The following is a 20,912-nucleotide window of genomic DNA, read 5'->3' on the forward strand; positions in this document are numbered from 1 at the left end:
GGAGAGGAAGGGAAGTGGAGGAGGGGCACAAAGTCCAGTGGCGTATAAGCATATTAAATCACTGTTTTGTTTGTCATTTGCTGCAGCTATTAAACTGTGAAAACAGAAACATTTTGTCTTTGGAAGTAAACTACCACAAATGAAGGTTTGAGACAGAGAAACTGGGTGAACTTTTCCATCTAACCTGAATAACTCCAGTGTGCCAGAACTTCTTTGTAGGAGTATGGTAATGTTGATACAGAGGGAATATTGGTTTACAGGAATTTGAAAGCAGCAAAACTTTGCATTCAGACTCCAGATCTCACAATCTCTCCACACACACACACACACACACACACACATATATATATACTTTGTCATTGCTATCATTATGTTTTACATCTAAATTAAATGTGTATAAACACTTGCAATAGGGATTAAATAAACCTTGCCTCCAGTCTAGATTATGTTTGTTAAATTGCTACAGTGGTTGAATGGTTGTCGTTTGAATCCTGTAGAGAAAAACAAACCCTGACCTAATTAACAGTGTGCTCTGAAAAACACTCACAAAATGTGTATTTAATACATAATCGACCTTAGCTCATATTGACAATTTCATTTTTGCTATATGTATAAAAAAACACTAAGAATAGAGTGCTGGTTGGCCTGCATCAATCAGTTATATACATTCAGATTAAAATGTAACATTTGACCAGAAATTTTCCATTCCGGTGTTCTCATAAATAACAATTTCTTGAACTTACAGTATATGCAGTCACGCTTTTTTAAAGTATATTTTCTATTCAAACTAATCTTTATCTTTAGATAAAAGAATGATCAGCATTATTTGCTTAAGGGCTATAGTTAACCATTCTTCATGAATCTAATGCCACCTGGTGGAGGTAAGCACCCACTGCAGTTAAACCATCAGATGAAGGTCAAAAGGGTTTAGTTGACAACAATGGCACCTGTGAACAAAAGGCAGCTCGCTGAATTTAAATGTTCACTGTCAGTTAAATGCACCATTTGTGGTTTCATATCTCTTTGTCTCATTTCTCTTCTCTATGTAAGTGAGGTCTTCCCCACAAATGCCACATATCAACACCTGAAGGTGTGTGTATCTTGTGTCTTACATACAGTGTGTGTGTGTGAGTGTGTGTGTGTGTGTGTGTGTGTGTGTGTGTGTGTGTGTGTGTGTGTGTGTGTGTGTGTGTGTGTGTGTGTGCATATCTAGGGCAATCTTTCCTATCTATTTTTACAGTTGTGCTGTGCAGCAGAGTGGTTTGGGTGATGTGCGGATGGTGTGGCTCGAGTGCTCTTAGGCCTCCACAAACAATGACAGGCCAGGCGTTTCCACCACAGTTTAACCGTTGCCCATCACGGCTGCTAAACCTCACAACCATAAAGACGGATGAGAATGGCCTCCTTCTTTGGGCCTGTGAGTTCTTGTCAAATTTCTACTCTTTAATTTCAAAAGAGAGGACCAAGCTATATCAAAGATGTATCTATTGCAAATTAAAGTCAGTATTTCAAGATAAGTCACAAAAACAATCTAACTGAAGTGATGATAGATCTAAGATAAATATTGAATCTAAAAACAAAATGAAACGCAAAAATGTGGAACGTAAAAAAAAAAAACAGCTTAAATAACAGGTTCACATTCACACAAAACTCACCTGTGTGCACTGAAACCGTTGGCACTGTAATCATTCCTCTGATATGGTCAAAATCTTCTATCCTATCTACAGTATATAGGTAACTTCATATCTTGATAGAGCATCTCATCTCATCTTCAACTGCTTATCCGGGGTCGGGTCGCGGGGGCAGCAGCTTTAGCAGGAGACCCCAAACGTCCCTTTCCCGGGCCACATTAACCAGCTCTAACTGGGGGATCCCGAGGCATTCCCAGGCCAGTGTGGAGATATAATCTCTCCACCTAGTCCTGGGTCTTCCCCGAGGCCTCCTCCCAGCTGGACGTGCCTGAAACACCTTCCAAGGGAGGCGCCCAGGGGGCATCCTTACTAGATGCCCGAACCACCTCAACTGGCTCCTTTCAACGCAAAGGAGCAGCGGCTATACTCCAAGTTCCTCACGGATGGCTGACCTTCTCACCCTATCTCTAAGGGAGACTCTAGCCACCCTCCTGAGAAAACCCATTTCGGCCGCTTGTACCCGCGACCTCGTTCTTTTGGTCATGACCCAGCTTTCATGACCATAGGTGAGGGTAGGAACGAAGATTGACCGGTAGATCGAGAGCTTTGCCTTCCGGCTCAGCTCTCTTTTCGTCACAACGGTGCGGTAGAGCGACTGCAACACCGCCCCCACTGCTACGATTCTCCGACCAAACTCACGCTCCATCGTCCCCTCACTCGTGAACATGATCTCGAGGTACTTGAACTCCTTCACTTGGGGTAAGAACTCATTCCCTACCTGGAGTAAGCAATCCACCGGTTTCCTGCTGAGAGCCATGGCCTCAGATTTAGAGGTGCTGATCCTCATCCCAGCCGTTTCACACTCGGCTGCGAACCGATCCAGTGAGTGCTGAAGGTCACTGACTGATCACGCCATCAGGACCACATCATCTGCAAAAAGCAGAGACGAGATCCTCAGCCCACCGAACTGCAACCCCTCCCCACCACATCTATGCCTCGATATTCTGTACATGAAAATCACGAACAGGATTGGTTGACAAAGCGCACCCCTGGCGGAGGCCAACCCCCACCGGGAACGAATCCGACTTACTGCCGAGGATCCGGACACAGCTCTTGCTTTGGCGGTACAGAGATTGGATGGCCCACAGAAGTGACCCCCTCACCCCATACTCCCGCAGCATCTCCCACAGTATCTCCCGAGGGACCCGGTCATATGCCTTCTCCAGATCCACAAAACACATGTAGACTGGATGGGCATACTTCCGAGCCCCCTCCAGGATCCTTGCAAGAATGAAGAGCTGGTCTGTTTTTCCACATCCAGGACGGAATCCACATTGTTCCTCTTCAATCTGAGGTTCGACTATAGGACGAATCCTCCTTTCCAGCACCTTGGAGTAGACTTTACCAGGGAGGCTGAGTAGTGTGATACCCCTGTAATTGGCACACACCCTCTGTTCCCCCTTTTAAACAGAGGAACCACCACCCCAGTCTGCCACTTCCTTGGCACTGTCCCAGACTTCCATGCAATGTTGAAGAGGCGTGTCAACCAAGACAGCCCCTCCCAAGCCAAAGCTTTCAGTATTTCTGGACGAATCTCATCAATCCCTGGGGTTTTGCCACTGTGGAGTTGTTTGACTACCTCAGTGACTTCCGCCAGGGATATTGATAATGATTCCCCATCAGCCTCCAGCTCTGCCTCTACAAAAGAGGGCGTGTTAGTCGGATTAAGGAGTTCCTCAAAGTGCTCCTTCCACCGCCCGATTACCTCATCGGCTGAGGTCATCAGTGTCCTTTCCTTATTGTAAACAGCTTGGACGGTTCCCCGTTTCCCCTTCCTGAGATGTCGAATGGTTTTCCAGAAGCACCTTGGTGCTGCCCGAAAGTCCTTCTCCATGACTTCTCCGAACTCCTCCCACACCCGCTGCTTTGCCTCTGACACAGCAGAGGCCGCAGCCCTTCTGGCCTGTCGGTACCTTGCAACTGCCTCCGGAGTCTTCTGGGATAGCATATCCCTGAAGGCCTCCTTCTTCAGAGAGCATGTCCCTGGTAATTCAATAAATAGTTATTAAGAATGCAAAACTATGTACAAATGATGTAAGTAAACCGCTTTTTTAAAAATCGGTGATAGAAATGACATAAGAAACATATACGATAGACATCGTTTTGACAATATATATCGCCCAGCCCTGAACCTGTGCATACTTCCCTTAAAGAGATGGGGGGGGGGGGCAATCCAGTCCTCATTCTGTGCAAAAATACATTTTAAAGTTTAGCTAAAGCAGTCCCTCCTCATTTACATTGGCATCACAGTAGGAAGGGATCTCTTCACAGCCAATATGGACAGGTGGAATGATTAAAGCAATTAACACCCTATTAAGCCTTGTTTCCACCGAGCAGTCCGACTCAGTTCAGTTCAGTTTAGTTCAGTTCATTACACATTAGAAGGGTCATTTTTGTTTCCACTGTCAAAAGTTGTGGATGATACAAATAGAACCATTAAATCTTGTTTATTCGTTACCCCTCTGTTGAGGTGCATAGCACACGGATCTGATACTAAAGTAAGACGTAGAAACACTACAGTCTGTGATAGGTGCAGACATTTCTCTTCATTGTTGGTGAAGAGGAAAAACAGCGAGAGCTGGATGAAGCCGTCAGTATGGATGAAGTGATTACCAGTCTAATTATGAACTGCAGTATAATTTCTGGCGGTTAGTATTACAGTGTCAAATTTTTATTATCATTAAAACCATGTTTGATTACAACGCTTAAAAACTCATGGTAAATACTGCCCAACATCATTCTGACATGCACAACTGCACATTGCTTTGTTTATAACATTTGTGTTGCTTTTATATTCACAATAAATTTGGTAACAGCTGTGTTCATATTAACCTGCACTGGGGAAACTTTTCATGAAAGAAATTGCTTCTTTAGCACAAAGTTTGGCTGAACAACAGAAAACACTGCCTAAAGCCATGTATGATACATTGGCTATTATAATGTTCATGCAAACAAAGAGTGCATAGTGCTGCTAATATTGTCATGGCAATACTGATAACTGATACTGCAATAATTTTGGTTACTATAATCAATGGTGAGTTATGAAAAGGTTTCTCAGTATAGGCTGTCCACGGCTCTTACCACCCAGTAATGACCCCGTCTACATTTAAGAGTATCGTCTGCTGTGGAAACACAAAACAAAATGGAAATATGTTCAAACGTCTAAACCTGAAAGGGCTTCAAAACTGCAATGATCTCTGCAGTAACCGAGAACCCACGTGTCAAAAATGAACAATAAAATAATTTCTTTAACTCTGCAAAACTTATACTCGACAATGAAAACCACAATTGACGAGACCCGCCTCAAAACAGACACATCCATTATCCATTATCTGTGCAATTTATCACAGTCAAAAATACAGGCCAAGTTTCCGCTGCATGTTTAGTGTGAGCACACTTGTTCTCATCTTATTCTGTATCTCACAGGATCTCAGCCGTGCACGACCCTCAGACCACCCCTGACTTCACTAACTGTAGTGAAGTGAGAAAGCCTGCGGCTGTGGGAAACTTCTCAATGCTCTTATTTCTCAGGGGCCATCATTACTACTGTAAGGTTTTCAAATGACACTGTGCAAAAGTCACACTGCAGCTGACTATGGAGGAGGTGATACCCTCAACTCAACTTCCTGTAAAAAGTGGTTAACTGCTCAGCCGTAAGGAGCAGGAATCAGGCCAGCAGACCCCAACAACTCACACAAATAACACTCCACAAAGGGTTGTAAAATAAATAGGCTTTGACACGACATACAAACAGATGTGAAATAGGTTATGATAAAGTCAAAGGAAAACGGCGGTATTTCCACTGAAGTGGAGTTTCAATATACAGCAGCACTGTTGAAAGTAGAACGCGGTGGGGTTTGGGTTGGAGTGTGTGAGGAGTGGGGGGTGACATAACAACATCAAAGTTTACAGGAACTAACTGATTAGACTAACCTCCAGCGATGAGGTGACTCATCATCGGAGGTTACACCTGAACAAAATAGTATCATTGTGTTTCGTGAATTGTGTGGGTGCACACAATCACGTCAGGAGTGATTAAACTGTGGTTTAGAGGGTATTAGGATGACTGTGTGGTTCTGTGGAAGACATATATGATATCTGAATGTTGAGATACTGTTGGCATGTAATCCCTATGAACAGATGTCTGCATTTGGATGCAGAATCTGTGGGCAACAAGATTTTTCTGTTGCCTTTTGTACTCCAAGTAGTTTTAATCAGTTTGAACAGGCTTTGCATGCAGGTAAAAAGTCCGTCTGACCAAATGCAATCTCGAAATCCATTGGCTATTGTCTAATGACAATTTCGCTATTTTTAATATCTGCATCTGCATTCATATGTGTTTATAGAAATTGTGAGACAATCTGGTCGTACACAACTTATCTCAAATCCATTCTTGCGTCTCAAGTTGCTAATCGAACTATAAACAATGGCCTACGTACAGAAGAGGAAGTCTTGGCCCAGATATCCGTTATCTGGATCTCAGCTGGCAACACCACAACCCCTCCAAATATTGGCCGTTGCCTCCTGAGGCAAAATCATTTTCAGACCGAAAGCCTATGGGTTCCAAAATGTAAGTGAATGCAGCTAAACTGTGCTAAACATAAAGGATGTAACCCCCGTTTCTTAAGCGAAAGTGTTCCCTTTTATTATGACATTGCTTCTTCTACATAGCAGCTCCAGGATGATAATTCATTGTTCACGTTATTTTGAAAAAATGTAGGGTGCCAACATAACAAGATGCCTGAATTAAAAGATAAGTCTGGTGATATTCAATATATTTCTTATTTTTAGCAAATCAATAACCGTTAAAATAAATGAAACTATACATTTGTGATGATATAATACTAAGATGTTTCGGGCTTAGTGGGATTTGTTGAGAATGAGAAAAGTATCATTTAAAGCCAGCAATATCCTTTAACAGAAGCTCGGGAGGAAGGCCCGCTGCATCTATGTTCTGTTTTTCGAGCACAAGCAGCAATGTGTTAATTGGACAATCGCCCGTATGGGAGAATGAGACAGAGGTGTTGACTAAACCGGTCATTGTGTCTCTATAAAACCCAAAGGACACACGCTGCCCATGATACATAACCCCCACACAGACAAATAATTTGTGACATGCAGTCAGGATGTGGCTGCTGTCACACGATTCAAGAAGCTTTATTTATCCCGAGGGAACTTGTTGTGCAACAGTTTCAATACAAAGGTCGGAAAGGATCAGAGTGACAATAAGCTAACATAATCAAATCAAAATAAGGCTAACATCAGATAAATCAAACAATTCACTAAATGTAACAGAGTGCAACGGACATTGTGGTTAAGCGTAGGTATATACAATATACAACAATACGCAGCGTGCAGTTTAGCAGCATATTGAAATGAAATAAGTACAAACTAAAAAAAGTGATAACAGTGAGACACAATGAGAAAGTGGCAGTGGTAAAATTATGCAGGCATACCTTGATGTACCACAATGTTTTCTGAGCCTGTTAATTGAAACAGTGACAGTGAGTCATCCTCAAAAGGAGCAGATACAGTCTGATCAATAAAAGCAAACAAAAACTACTGTACAGACTGAAATGATGCCAGCATCAGTGTTAAATATATACAATAATAAAGTGTAAGGTGCATTGGGGATAGATGTGAGTCATGAGCTGGGTGAGCTGGCTGGTGGAGGGTGCAGGGATGGTTGCCTAACCCTAAGCTGTAACATCTGACATTTATACTGGATGACAGAACCGTCATAATTAAACCTTCTAGTTCTGTGCTACAAGGTTAAGTGTTTGTTAAGTCGGTGCATTTCCAGTATATTTGTGCGTTTTTGTGTGACTATGTTTATGTTTAGTTTTCATCAAATCTATCAGACTAACCAGCAGGAATCAAAACAATCTGTTGTGTTTCTACCTCTAGAAATATGGAGCCTCACTTACCGAAAGACTAACTGACTGTTGGAAAAAAGTTGACTGTGGCATCTGTGGTTACAGTGAGTCAGAAAGAAAAATCTGCTGGAGTTTTCTAAAAACCCAGAGCCGATAGCTTTTCTGATCTGGGCGGCCCCCATACTCAACAAAACACGCTGAAATCTTCAGCGCTGTATGAAGAAGAGTGATCTTGTAAAATGTGTGGTTTTCCACTTTGGTTGCATTGTTTATTGCGGTTGGTGGTGTTCAGATCAGGTGTTGTCACCAGACGGGGAGAGAGATGTTGTTTTCATGCCCGGCTGTCTCTTCAAAACGACAGAGCTGGTATTCTCCTATCACAAGCAACTTTGTTGCACTTTAATCATGTTCTATTTACTGAAAAGGTGAGGAAGGATTCCACTGAGGACATACTTGTAGCGTGTGAGCCTCGAGGACTTTCAAATTGAAAAAAGAAACACAATGATTGAAGACACAAGAAGACTCCAGAAGCTGACAGGCCATCCAACTATGCAGTGGATGGTATCTGAACCAGTGAAGATGGATGAAAATCGCAAGAGCTAGACATAAAGGATGTCAGCAACATAGAGAAAAACTATGACTTATTATAAACGTCAACTAGACAGCCTCAGGCCAATCCACATTTCAACAATACTAGTTTTCTTTAGCACCACTGGCACCTTGTGAGACTCTAAAGACCATGAGTGAAGCTAACATGTTTGGTATAAGTTATCTACCATATTAGCTTCCTATTAAAATGCTACATGCTATGCTATTAGCATATGTTTAGCATGTTATCATTAATGCGATGTTTAAATTTGCAGCATTATGAAAGCCTCCTAACATGAACAGTAACACTTTAGCATTACTGTCAAGGTACAGGTGTGGCTGACAGTAACCCATTAGTTTTAAGGCCAACATAAACTTTCTGACCAAGCAAAGGGACGGATCATGCTGAGCAGCCATTGTACATCCATGTGAGCAGGTCTTTTGCCTTTACAAATTTGGGGGCCCCGGTCCTCACCTCCACCCCACTCAGTTTTTCCAGCCCCAACTCCCAGCTCCCTCTCAGGTGCAAAAACAGTTGGAATTAGTCAACAGGCTCTCTGCTAATTGAGGTTGGAAAATATTGTATCAATCCCAGCGGAGAAGGGGCATGGAACAGCTGAGGGAAGAGGTGAGAGGGAGGGAGATTGACTTGGAGAGATGAGAAACTGGACAGTAATGTGTACCGGAAAACAAATGTTTAAAATAAATAAATATCATTCAATACTTTACAAACTTAATGAAATGTACATTGTGACTGACCTACAGTGATCCTTAAAGTGAGTTCACTTACAACTTTGAAAAATCCTGAAAGCAAGAATGCAACACATTTACCTTAAAGTCTGGAGAAATCTAAATTTTGCAGCATCATTGACATGGCTAGGCAATGCCGGTCCTGGAGAGCCACTGTCCTGCATGTTTTAGGTTTCTCCCTGCTCTAACACACCTGAGTCTAACAATGATCAAACTGTGACAAGCATCAGCTGCTTGATAACGAGCAAATCATTAGAGTCAGGTGTGTTAGAGCAGAGAGAAACCTAAAACATGCAGGACAGTGGCTCTCCGGGACCGGAAGTGCCCACCCCTGGGTTAGACTGACCCATTAACAATCCCCATCCATCCATAATGTGCCGTAAGGCTTCAGAGAGGGGAATGCAAAGTTAAGCATTCAGATTTAACGACATTCATCATTTTCCCATTGAATTTAAAATGTTCCATCTAAAGAGAAGTGAGTTCCTGTGCTGCGCAATAACAAAGCATGGTAGATTAAGAGCAACTTTGGAATATATTTATTTATTTATTTCGGGCATGTCAGTTAGATAAATCATCATCACACATTATCTTGGTTTACCATAGCAATGTTTTATGCTGAAAATGGGTTGCTTCATCTTTACCTGATTAAATAAATGTAATGATTTAGAATTATTTTTTTCACCTATTAGGTTTACTGTTTTAATAATCCCCCACCAATTCACTTCATTAACCACTTTTAGGCCCATGCAACCCCCCTGTAATGCCTGATATACAGCCTACACATACAGGCTTTACAGTTGAAGTGGATGGAGCAGCATCAGTGCACTGTTCTGCAGGCAACTTGCAGATGATCATGCGAATCGATGTGCAGCAGCCAAACAAGAAAAGATAAGTAGGGCAGTTGATCAAAAGTGACTCATTTCAGTAGTATCACCTGTTGGTTTGATCCTGACCACACTGTTGTCTTGGACTTCCGCTCTCGAAAGTGAACTTGCCGATCACTTTTCCACAGAGAGCACGAGGACACAACGCGATTGACTGCGTGCATTCAGCATATGTGTGCGCGCCGCCCATCAGCTCCGCTCTCTTCAGCACCGCTGATTGTGACCGACAGGTAAGCGCAGAAAACACTCACTGCAACACTCAGAAGCTTGTCACTATAATTAAACTGAAACTTTGTGCGTTACTGTGTGTGTGTGTGTGTGTGTGTGTGTGTGTGTGTGTGTGTGTGTGTGTGTGTGTGTGTGTGTGTGTGAGAGAGTGTGTGTGTGTGTGGCAGAAGTACCCGAAGCTGTCTTCTAAATCACCCCACGAGCGTCACCTTTCCATTCAGGTCAGTGCAGCGAGTTTTTACACTGTAACACCACAGTCAGCTTTAACCTGTGAATGTTCTCATGTGTCCAGGTCATCGTTATCCTCAACGCAATTTCAGTCAAACGCAACTGGACTTGGTTATTTGTCTAGGAAGACGTTTCACCTCTCATCCAAGAGGCTTCATCAGTTCATGTACGCATCTGACCAGGCTGGGACTGGTTTAGCTTCTTTTAAAAGAAATAACATAATGCAATAGCAGTGGGAGAAGTATCCAGTTCTATTAAGTAGCCTGGCACAATGCAAAATGCTCCACTACATCTTAACATGCTACAGCATTGTAAAACTTAGGCAAACACATTCAAATGTAATGCATAATGTACGTGTATGTATGTAGAATGGCTTATTTCATGGGCCTTATTGTATTATTATTATTATTATTATTATTGGTTTTATGCAACATTTATGTTGTCACCTACCTTCTCTGCAATCGGTTGGCTATGTTTTGTAGTATATATGGGATAAAATATTAATAGTATAAATATAGATATTTCCATTAAGTGCCATAAAATAAAAGCAGCCCAGTAACAGTTAACTAGTTTGCACCAACCACTACATAGATGATGCAGGGCATCTTAAGCATATTCAGTATAATGATTAAGTAGGTTAGCAGTCATACATATAGTATTGATTTATATTTCAACAGAGAGTCCCTTTTTTTATGAAACAATCTGTCTGATTAAATAATTTGATTGTAGTGCCATGTCCACCTCGAGGAGCCCTGCTGGTCTTGGAGCAGTTCCAGACCCTGAACTCCTCTTGCCGGGGACACGGCCCTCGCTGCTGACTCGCCGTCTCCTGCGCTTACGGGCCTACGGCAGCGACACAAGTCCCGTTACGCGCCGCAAAAGGGAGATGATCCCCACCGACCAGAAAGATTCTACCTACTGGGATAAGCGATACAAGAACAACGAGGCAGCCAAGCGGTCCAGGGAGAAAAAGAGGCTGAAAGACCTGATTGTAGAGAGTCATATGCTGGCGCTAAGTGAGGAGAACGCACAGCTGCGGACTCGGGTGCTCAGCCTGCAGTATCACAGCAGCCTGGCTGCAGAAAGGAGCAAAGTGGCCTCTGCTTGCGCAACATCCACATCATTTATTTCACCCTTATCACCTAGACCGACGGAGCTCTTCCAGGCAGGACTTTGGGGAAACAACAGGGGTAGCGCAGCTTCTGTCCTGGGTGTGAGGCAACAAGCGACAGCCATCCACCCATTTGAGGTCAATACTCCTCGCTTCAGCTCAACTACAGGTGTCGGTGGTTTTTATCCACACAGTTCTTACAATTGCGGCGCACAGCGAGGCATCTCCCCCCTATCCGGGCCCAGTGTCCGCTCTCCCAGAGTAGTTTTTGAGGGCGGGAGGTCAGCGGAGGCAGAGATGGATGCTCAGCGACAGGTCTCCTCCAGCGATGACATCCACAACTCCACCGATGCGTCTCCCATGCGAACATTTCTGCCCACACCTGACTTACTCCACCATGCCTCCATCCTGTCTTACCCACATAGAAATTTGCTGGTGCCCCATATCAATCACCCGGGAATGTGCGATGATTGTTTACTGCCTTGGCGGTCTTCCTACTTGGCCCCACCGGCAGTCTACCCCGGCCTGCCTCTCTGCATAGAGAATGAGAATAGACAAGGCCAGGGTTTCGGGGTGGAGGCAGACTTTCAGAGGGGATTCAGGGGCCAGTTCAGCAGGGCACCGGCAGGGGTGTCTCCATACGGGGTGCACTTTAGTCCTGATGGGCGCCAACAGGACAGTTTATTACAAAACAAAGCTTAGCCTACTGTCATGTTTGATGTCTTGTAAAAGATGCAGCTGTCAATGAATAACAAAAAAAAGAGGCTTTATAATTCGAGATATTCACAAACCTGGATGCAACAGGCCGATCAATGTGTTAATTGGTCACAATGGAAACTGGAAATGTGGCGTACAAAGGTAAAGCCTATAGGTTATTACCGAAATATAGACTACAGAGAATATTTTAAATCTGCACACTGTGGATTTAGGCTACTGTCTGATTTTCTGTGCTTTCAAATGCATTCTTCTTCTTTCCATCAGCGGTCACATTGCACGCAGGAGGGACCGTTCAGTGCTGGCAGAAACAAACCTTAAAGGATCATAATGCGACATTTTCAAACCTCTGACCCTTTGATAAGTAGTCTAATAAATGTAACAGCTGAAGATACAACAAGCCATGTCCGGAGGAGGCCATGGTTTGGTAAAGAGACATATAGGCTGCATTACATAAGCGGGTTGTACATGAGGTTAAGATTTATTGTGTGTGATTTATTTTTTACCGTTTATCTGCGGTCACAAACATCGGTGACGGGGCCCGCGAAAGTGCCTGTTGGTATTTCCCTTTTATCCGCACTGCGTGATTTCCCGGCAGCCTTTGATTCAATGGGAAACCAAACCGTGAACCGTTGATTTGGCTTAAAGCGTGAGACAGCATCCTCCATTGCTTCTATCTGTTCTCTTGTTAATGCAGTGCGTTATTTTTCACCTTCAATAAAAATGTCAACACGCTTATGCCATAGCTTGCTGCGAATGTTTATTTATAGGTGTGGAAATACAAGACTAACTGGTGGTATTTTAAAGAGGAGTCCTAAAGGGCATTTTCACGTGAATCTAAAGTTTAAAAATAGAGAGGAAAAGAATACCAGGATAATCCAAAATAAAGCTAATCCCCCATCTATGTATTGTTGGTGTCGATTATGTTAATTTAGGCCTATATTCGTAAAGCTATAGGGGGCTGATGCAGTAACATTGGTGCAAATGACGGCAACACTGTGGTAGAACCATTGAAAAGCTTTTATTTCGCTGCTTGCACTGCAGGGAAATACATCCACTCAATCAAACTTAAATTGAACAACAGTCCAGACCGATGGACTCTAACAAGCCGATCGTGTTTAGGCCAAAAGTTTCACTTTTCATGACAGTTTTTGTTCTAAGTTTAGCTTACAGTGCCTGGTTTAGGTTGGTTCTTAAATCTCTTAAATATTTATTGTTGTTGTACCAAAATAATTGTTTCAAACGTATTAATTCCTCATGGTCATCATGTCATCCGTGACCATACTCTGTAGACTCATAACAGGTGCTCCCCGCAGTCTGTCACGACGGGTTCCTAAGGCCACCAGCAGAGGGCGCTTCAACACAATCTGTGGCGGAGAGTAATGCACTCAAACCAGTGTGCTAATGTTTCCTAAAAATAGTTGTTTTTTAAATAAAATTCTGCCTATCCAGTATTTCTGTGTGCAGTTGATTATTGTGGGATAAGAGAAGGCAAATAAATAACTATTCATTTAATAAATAATGAAGTAAACACTGTTATTTACATTTATAGGCTATTTATTTATAAGCTTTAATGGCCAATTAGGTGAGTACTCATTAGACTGGCTTTTGTTTCAATGTACACAGAAATATACATATGGTTAATAAAAAGGAAAAGGTAAGCAAACATGTGACTACTACAGTATATATAGGCAATTTCCCAGCTTTGGACCAATAAAGTATTTCTATTCTATTCTATATATCTATCTATATCAACACAATGACATTTGTAAACAGTTATACAGTAATGCAATGGTGCAGAGTGCTGGAAGAAATATGGGATAATTAATGTAACAGGTTACTTTATATACATGGATTAGGTGGAGAGGACAGTGTATACAGCTGTGCTGACATTTCTATTGACAGTGATTTTATCATTACATTATAGAAACAGTGAATATTTAAACCATCATGAATATAATTTAGTGGTAAAGTGGATAGTTGGTCTTAAGTAATGTTTACATTTTATAGAAAAGACAACATGAGTGGCAACAACAATATCTTATCATCTGGTGTATTAATGTGAGAGTTTAACCACTAAATATGTCTGACTCTGTTAGAAAGGAAGTCCTGCAGAAAAGGTTCTGGAAACACTGACATTAGTTACGTCAGGAAGAGTCTGAACTTCATGGTTAATCTCAATTTAAACACAAACTTATTGTCTCGTTTTGCTGGTTGAAAAATAACTGTCCACTAGTCTGGATTGTACAGTTCTCAGATATTTTCTACTTTGTTTAAATTTCAATTGATAACAATCATGTAATATGCTTTCTGGTTTTGACAAGCAGACTTTGTCACAGGTTCATCCATCCCAGACACAACTGACATTTAGATTAAAATGAAGTCATCAAACACAAACGTCTGGTTCAAATAGTGGAGCTTGAAAAAATGACTTTGTAGACACACAGGTTAGACTGCGACCCCTGTGCCGAATGACAACAAAGCATTTTTGTGTCCACATGGACCTCTGGTGCATATATCTTTAACATTAAAGTGCATCACAACAGGAAGCTAAAATTTGCATTTGTCTCATTTGATGTGTGTCAGATACTGTCTATACAAAGGGATGGGGGTTGAGGTAAAAATTTCCAGTCACGACAAAAGCATGCGCTATAATTCTAATTACAAAGTTCCTTTGACTTTCTATAACATACAACAAGACTTTATAAAGTGATTCAGATCAGTGAGAGGATATTAAATGTGCAGACAAGTAGTCGCCACTTCAACATCTACACAGATAAGTGACAAACACTTCTCTTTTTTCAGTGAATCTGAGGTGCCAATGATTTATTTAACACTGCAGAACAATTTCCGTCACTTCTCTTTACTTGTCGGAGTTATGCTTTACTATAAATATCTAAAAGACACATAACTGTGATATCTTTTCCCTGGGTGTTGAGGCTTAGACTCAAGGACCTGAGATGTAAAATGTATGTGTGGATGAAACATGTAATTGAACTCTACACAACACATCATAATGCATATACAGTACAGCAAACAAGACAAAACAAATGGCATGGATTTACTTCATTAAATAACAGTGTATTAATAAACTTTGTAGCTGGCAACATCCTACAGGTGAGACCCGAGAGTGAACAAGCCACCAACAAACACCACAACACTATTATGATCAAGGGGGCCAGTCAGACACTTTTCATGTGACAACGGAGGTGGACAGCAAAGACAGGAAAATGACACAAAGAGCGAGAGAAAGTAACGAAGGAGAGAGGGTAGGACTGAAAGAGACCAGACATTTTGAGCCCCCCTCAGCTGATATGTGCATCAATGTCACGACGCAGTCTCAAAGGACAGTTCACTTCTCTAACTTAAGTATATACGTACTGGGTAAGAGCGAGATAACTTTGACATAGGTCATTGGAACCTCTGCGACAGTGGACTTTCTGCACACCACTTTCAAAAGGTAAGGCCACACGCTCATTTTCACATCTACGGGTTAACGCACATACTCAACCTAATGTTGCATGCTGTGAAATCGGTGGTCAACTGGTGTCAAACATTTTTTATGTAGCCTAAAAACAGGAATACGTGACGAGGCTTTTCAGTTGTTCATATTTTTTTCATATATATTATCAAAACAAAATCAATTCTATCAGATTATCAGAAATTTTACTCCATCGTCAAGAATTATTTGAGGAAGAGGAAGTGTTAAAACCTACTAAACGAGATAATTTACAACGACCGTTTTGTTCAAGGTGCGTTTCTATTGTAGAAGTTTTTATAAACGAGCCAGATGTGGAATTGATTAACTGAAGTTTTTAAATCTATATGTAATCAACAAAATCAAGTTACTCAGTTAACAGAAACTCAAAATGTCATTTCGTTATCTGGTAAGAGGGAAGAGACGCTTTACTGAAGTTGTAACAATAATGTGAAATCAGTTATTGTGATTCTAACGGTCCTTCACTCATGATTGTCTTAAATTACACGTGAAACATCATCTCAGATTATCTAAATTCTATGAAAATCACTGTTTATCTGTATAATACCAGAATGAGCTCCTAAAACAAAAGTCTGTGTCACATAACTGTATTATTATTTGAGGTATAAAACAGAAAAGGAAGACGTTATCTTGTAGAACAGTACTGCAATAAACCCTTTAGTAAGGTTCAGTTTTTTGTTTATTGTTGTTTTGACTATCCTGCATATATGTGAGGTGGAAGAATACCTTTAAATATACCCATGTCCAACGCAACAGAGTGGAGTCAACATACTAAGAGCTAAAGCCCCAAGAAAAACATTTACCTTTTTTAAATTAACACCTTAACTAAGGTGATATACTGTATATTGCCATGCTATTGTATTATACTGCACCACACAGGCATTTCTACACTTTTGGTCTAAGTTTGAATTACAAAAGAGAAACTTTTGTAAGACCATCAGTGAAGCAGGATATTTTTGGTCCTGGTTGCACAATATGCGTGTACAACGCCTGAGATTGTGATGGGCTGCAAACACCACAAGTCTGTTTATAATCCTACGAGCTGCAGCCACCACATGCATTTAAACTGAGAAAAAAACACATACATCTCATTTTACACTCTATAAAAGTTATTTTAATGTTTCAAGGAGTTTGGCCTACTTGAAGTTCCACAACCCTTCTTGCACCCGTCTGACAGATAACATCTAGAGCTTTCGATACATCTCACATGGATGGTTTTAAGTGTAATCCAGAGGTTTCTGATAAATCTTTTACATGGCCTCAATATGATGCATAAAATTATGGTTGCTTTCCACTTTTTAATATACAGTATAAAGAGTATGGGGAAAATGTGTTGCACTCAGTTATTAGCGATGCCCTTCAAGAGATGTACGCGTTAACAGACAACTCAAGCCAAGAACTGTGGCAAATTATTTTATTCCCCATGAGAGCATTCATTCACTCCAATTTCCACAATGGCAGTTTACACGAGACATGAACATTGTATATTGAGGTAGAAAGCCACAAATACAGACTGACCAATTTCTCCTATGGGTACTGCGGCTATTTTAACAATAGCTGACAGGGTGCACAGCAACACAACAGCAGATGGTGGAGTATGAGAAAACAGATAGACACAAAAAGAAGAAGTTGGACAGTTCCTTACTAAAAAGCAGGCTGGCTATAATTAGTCAATAAGAAACAGGTGCAAATGTGCAGCAGAGTAGTGAGCAGGCACAGCCTCAAGAGACTTTTCAGTCAGGAACCCTCTCTTTTTTATTTTCTCTCTCTCACTCTCTATGTGTCTCCCTTCATGATTATTGTTTTCTCCCTTCCTGCTGTTGCTTTTTTGGGGTTTGGGTGTACAACACTTTGTCTCTGTGTCAAGTGTGCAGGTGTGCATGCTCTCACACAGACAAACAGACACATAGGGGTGATGTGCGGTCTCACCACTGCGCACAGGAGGCACAGCCTCTTTGAAACTTTAGGTTTTATGCTTCTGGCTCAGCCTGACTGGCACGTCAAAAATGACTATGGTCAGAGAATATGCTGAGAAGTTGCGCTAACTGTGAACAACAGAAATAAACATGAGAACTTACAACTAAACAGCACACTGCATGATCATTTTTGGGGTAATAGATTGTTAAGTTGTGCTGAAGTTCCTCCTATGTGAAATCCTGAGTGACAGTTTATTTCACAGTTCGTTTATTAGGTGTCACACGTAATAGTTTTTTCTGTTATTTGCAAGAATAAGGTGTGAGGGAAATATCAATGAGTTAAAAAGTGTGTGTGTGTGTGTGTGTGTGTGTGTGTGTGTGTGTGTGTGTGTGTGTGTGTGTGTGTGTGTGTGTGTGTGTGTGTGTGTGTGTGTGTGTGTGTGTGTGTGTGTGTGTGAGCTCAATGTGTGTTTCTGCCTATGATTGCACGCACAAAGGGGGCTGGCTGTGGTTTCAACACAATGCTCATCTTTCTTGCACAGCTTCCCATGAAACCACCCACAAACCCACGCAAATGAAAGAGACTATATTAAAAGCTGCCAGCATTCCTTTCAGACTGGTTATTCAAAATATCTTCCTGTTTGATTTTACCCTCTGCCTTGTGCATCAAAATGGACAAACACTCAGTGACTGCATTTTCTGTGGAAGGGTGAAGTGAGGCAAGTAGATAAAAGAGACTGAGCAGGGGGGAGTGGTGGGATAAAGTGAGAAAGCCCTGTCAGACACAAATGGCCTGTTTCCACTGCATGGTACGGCTCAGTTCGGTACATTGAGGTACACAATTAACTGCATTTACATTATAAAAGGGGGCCAAAACAACAGACCCATACAATACCATTTTCTGGCACCCTTCCATAAGGTACCAATGCAAAATGGTACAGTACGGATAGGGTGGCGTTAGACCGGCTACAACCATTACAGTTTGTTGACTGGACGACAGATAATTGTCACTCCTCACACTCTCCCCCGAAGAATAACAAAAACATTTGGCCTACACCCCGCCCATCAAGTGAGGGTGCGGTTGACAATTGAAACACTCTTAAGGCGATGCCTTGTCATTCCAAACTGTACCGATCTGACCCACACCACCAGGGATGTAAACTAGCGGTCGCCACTCACCAAATGCGAGTGGAAGGTTACATGCCACAGGCGGGTACATTTTTGTCCCAATGGTCTTGCTTGTGCAATAAGTTATGCATGATATAGCAAAACATTGTAGTAGCTATAAAATGATAAATTATGACGGTAGCAAACGTAAACGCTAAAACGGTGATTTGTTGTGTGTTTCAATGAAAGCTCCCCGACGTCACCGCTGTAGAAAATAGTTCCCCTCAGTAGCAACGTTTGGTGCAGTGACTGTGATTCGAGCGCAGCAATGTGGCGGCACATTGTGAGTGAACCAAAGAGGAAAAACACAGAGAGATAGGTGGCTATGATGCTGTGGCACAAGAGCAGGCGGCCTGACTTTATCGATGGGGGTGCAAAGAGAGTGTCTCTTTTCTAAGCATGTATTGCTGCATAATACTGTTATTGCAAGGAAAAGTATGAAACAGAAGAAACCGATGTATGTGCAACAAAAAGAGGCAATTTATTATTTGGCCGGTAAAAAAATGTACTTGGCAGTAGATTCTTTCATCTGCTGGTCCCCTTGGCAGGTGAGCCAAAAAGTTAGTTTACAGGCTACAACAGCAACTTTCTGGCCACAGAAAAGTGATTCCACAATGTCAAGAAAAGTATGAATTTTCACAAATAATTTATGATAAAACAGTGAAAGAGATGTTTCTGCATAAATGAAATAATTTGGGAATAACTGAGTGAGCTCTCAGCAAACTGGGGTGCAGATCAGTACAGTAGCTATTGTTTGAAATATGGAACTTGGTATGACTGTTGCTGCATGAACTCATTGTTGTTAACAACTGTATATGACAGCATATTGATTATCAAACACATTCTTTGTCTGCTTGTTTCCAGTCACACTTTATCATGTGGTCTAGACAGGTAGGAGGTGAGGTGAGGTGAGGAGGGGGGTTTAAGTGCGCTAGACAGAAGTAGGTGCAACTGAGGGCACTGTAGAAGCCTCTGCTGTATTTTGGAGATGAAAAAATAACACAAATGTGCACTGCAGCCTTACCTACTCTGTACTGGCTTTGTGCTAGACTGGCAAGAGAGTCCTTTAGATATACAGGCTTTACATGGCTAACGTACAAATCCAGTGAAATGTAATCACAACAATTCTTTTGATTTGTGCATTAAAAAGACTTTAAAATAGACGGTAATACATGTGTATGATGATAATAATAATAATAATAATTCAAGATACTCTGCAATATTTGTCATCTAAGAACAATATAATCAAGCATTTAAATTTCAATGACATTCAACAATTCATAAGTTGCAGTAGTTATTAGTGGTTAGTATTGTTGCTGTAATAAGGAATTAACTTAACTTAACCTACTCCTACAAGTACCTGGCTGTGGTGCTGGACAAACACACAGGCAGTCTACAAGAAGGGCCTGAGCCGGCTTTACTTCCTGAGGAGGCTCAGGTCCTTCAACGTCTGCAACCGGATGCTTCAGATGTTTTATCAGTCTGTTGTCGCGAGCACCATCTTCTTCGCTGTGGTGTCCTGGGGTGCGGGCATCAAAGCAAAAGACGCGAACACACTGAATAAACTCATAAAGAAGGCAGGGTCTGTTGTTGGCTCTAAGCTTGTCACCCTGGAGGAGGTTTTAGAGCACAGGCTGCTGGCAAAACTGCTGGTGATCATGGACAATGTCTCCCATCCCCTCCATAAAACCCTGGACAAGCTTCAGAGCAGCTTCAGCAGCAGACTCATTCAACCCCGCTGCTTAAAGAACGGCACAGGAAATCATTCCTACCTGCTGCCATCAGACTTTACAACGCTGCACAACAACTCTGAGCGACGCTCAGGGAATAAACTCACACTACTCAAAGTGACCTATCACTTACATGCACCTTTATCTCACTTGCACATTAAAATCCACATAGCACATTGTAATATAGTGTTTTATCTGCGATACTGTACTTTTATTTCATTGTTGTTCATATTTTGTATTTTATATTTCATCTTATTTTTAGTACTTCTGATTGCTCTGTACTGCTGCTACGATGACCTAATTTCCCCTCGGGGATAAATAAAGTTATCTATCTATCTATCTATCTATCTATCTATCTATCTAAAACCTCAAAAAGACCCACTCCTGATTTTGTATTATTTCTCCCCATACAGCTGTGGATATCACAGTCTCACAGACTCCAGTTATTGCTGCATTCTGAAGACACACCAAGATAAGGAGAGGTAAAACGCAAATCAGATAAGGTTACCATTATACAAAAATGAAGTACG

Source organism: Echiichthys vipera (genome assembly GCF_963691815.1).
Source record: "Echiichthys vipera genome assembly, chromosome: 3".
NCBI classification, from domain to species: domain Eukaryota; kingdom Metazoa; phylum Chordata; class Actinopteri; order Perciformes; family Trachinidae; genus Echiichthys; species Echiichthys vipera.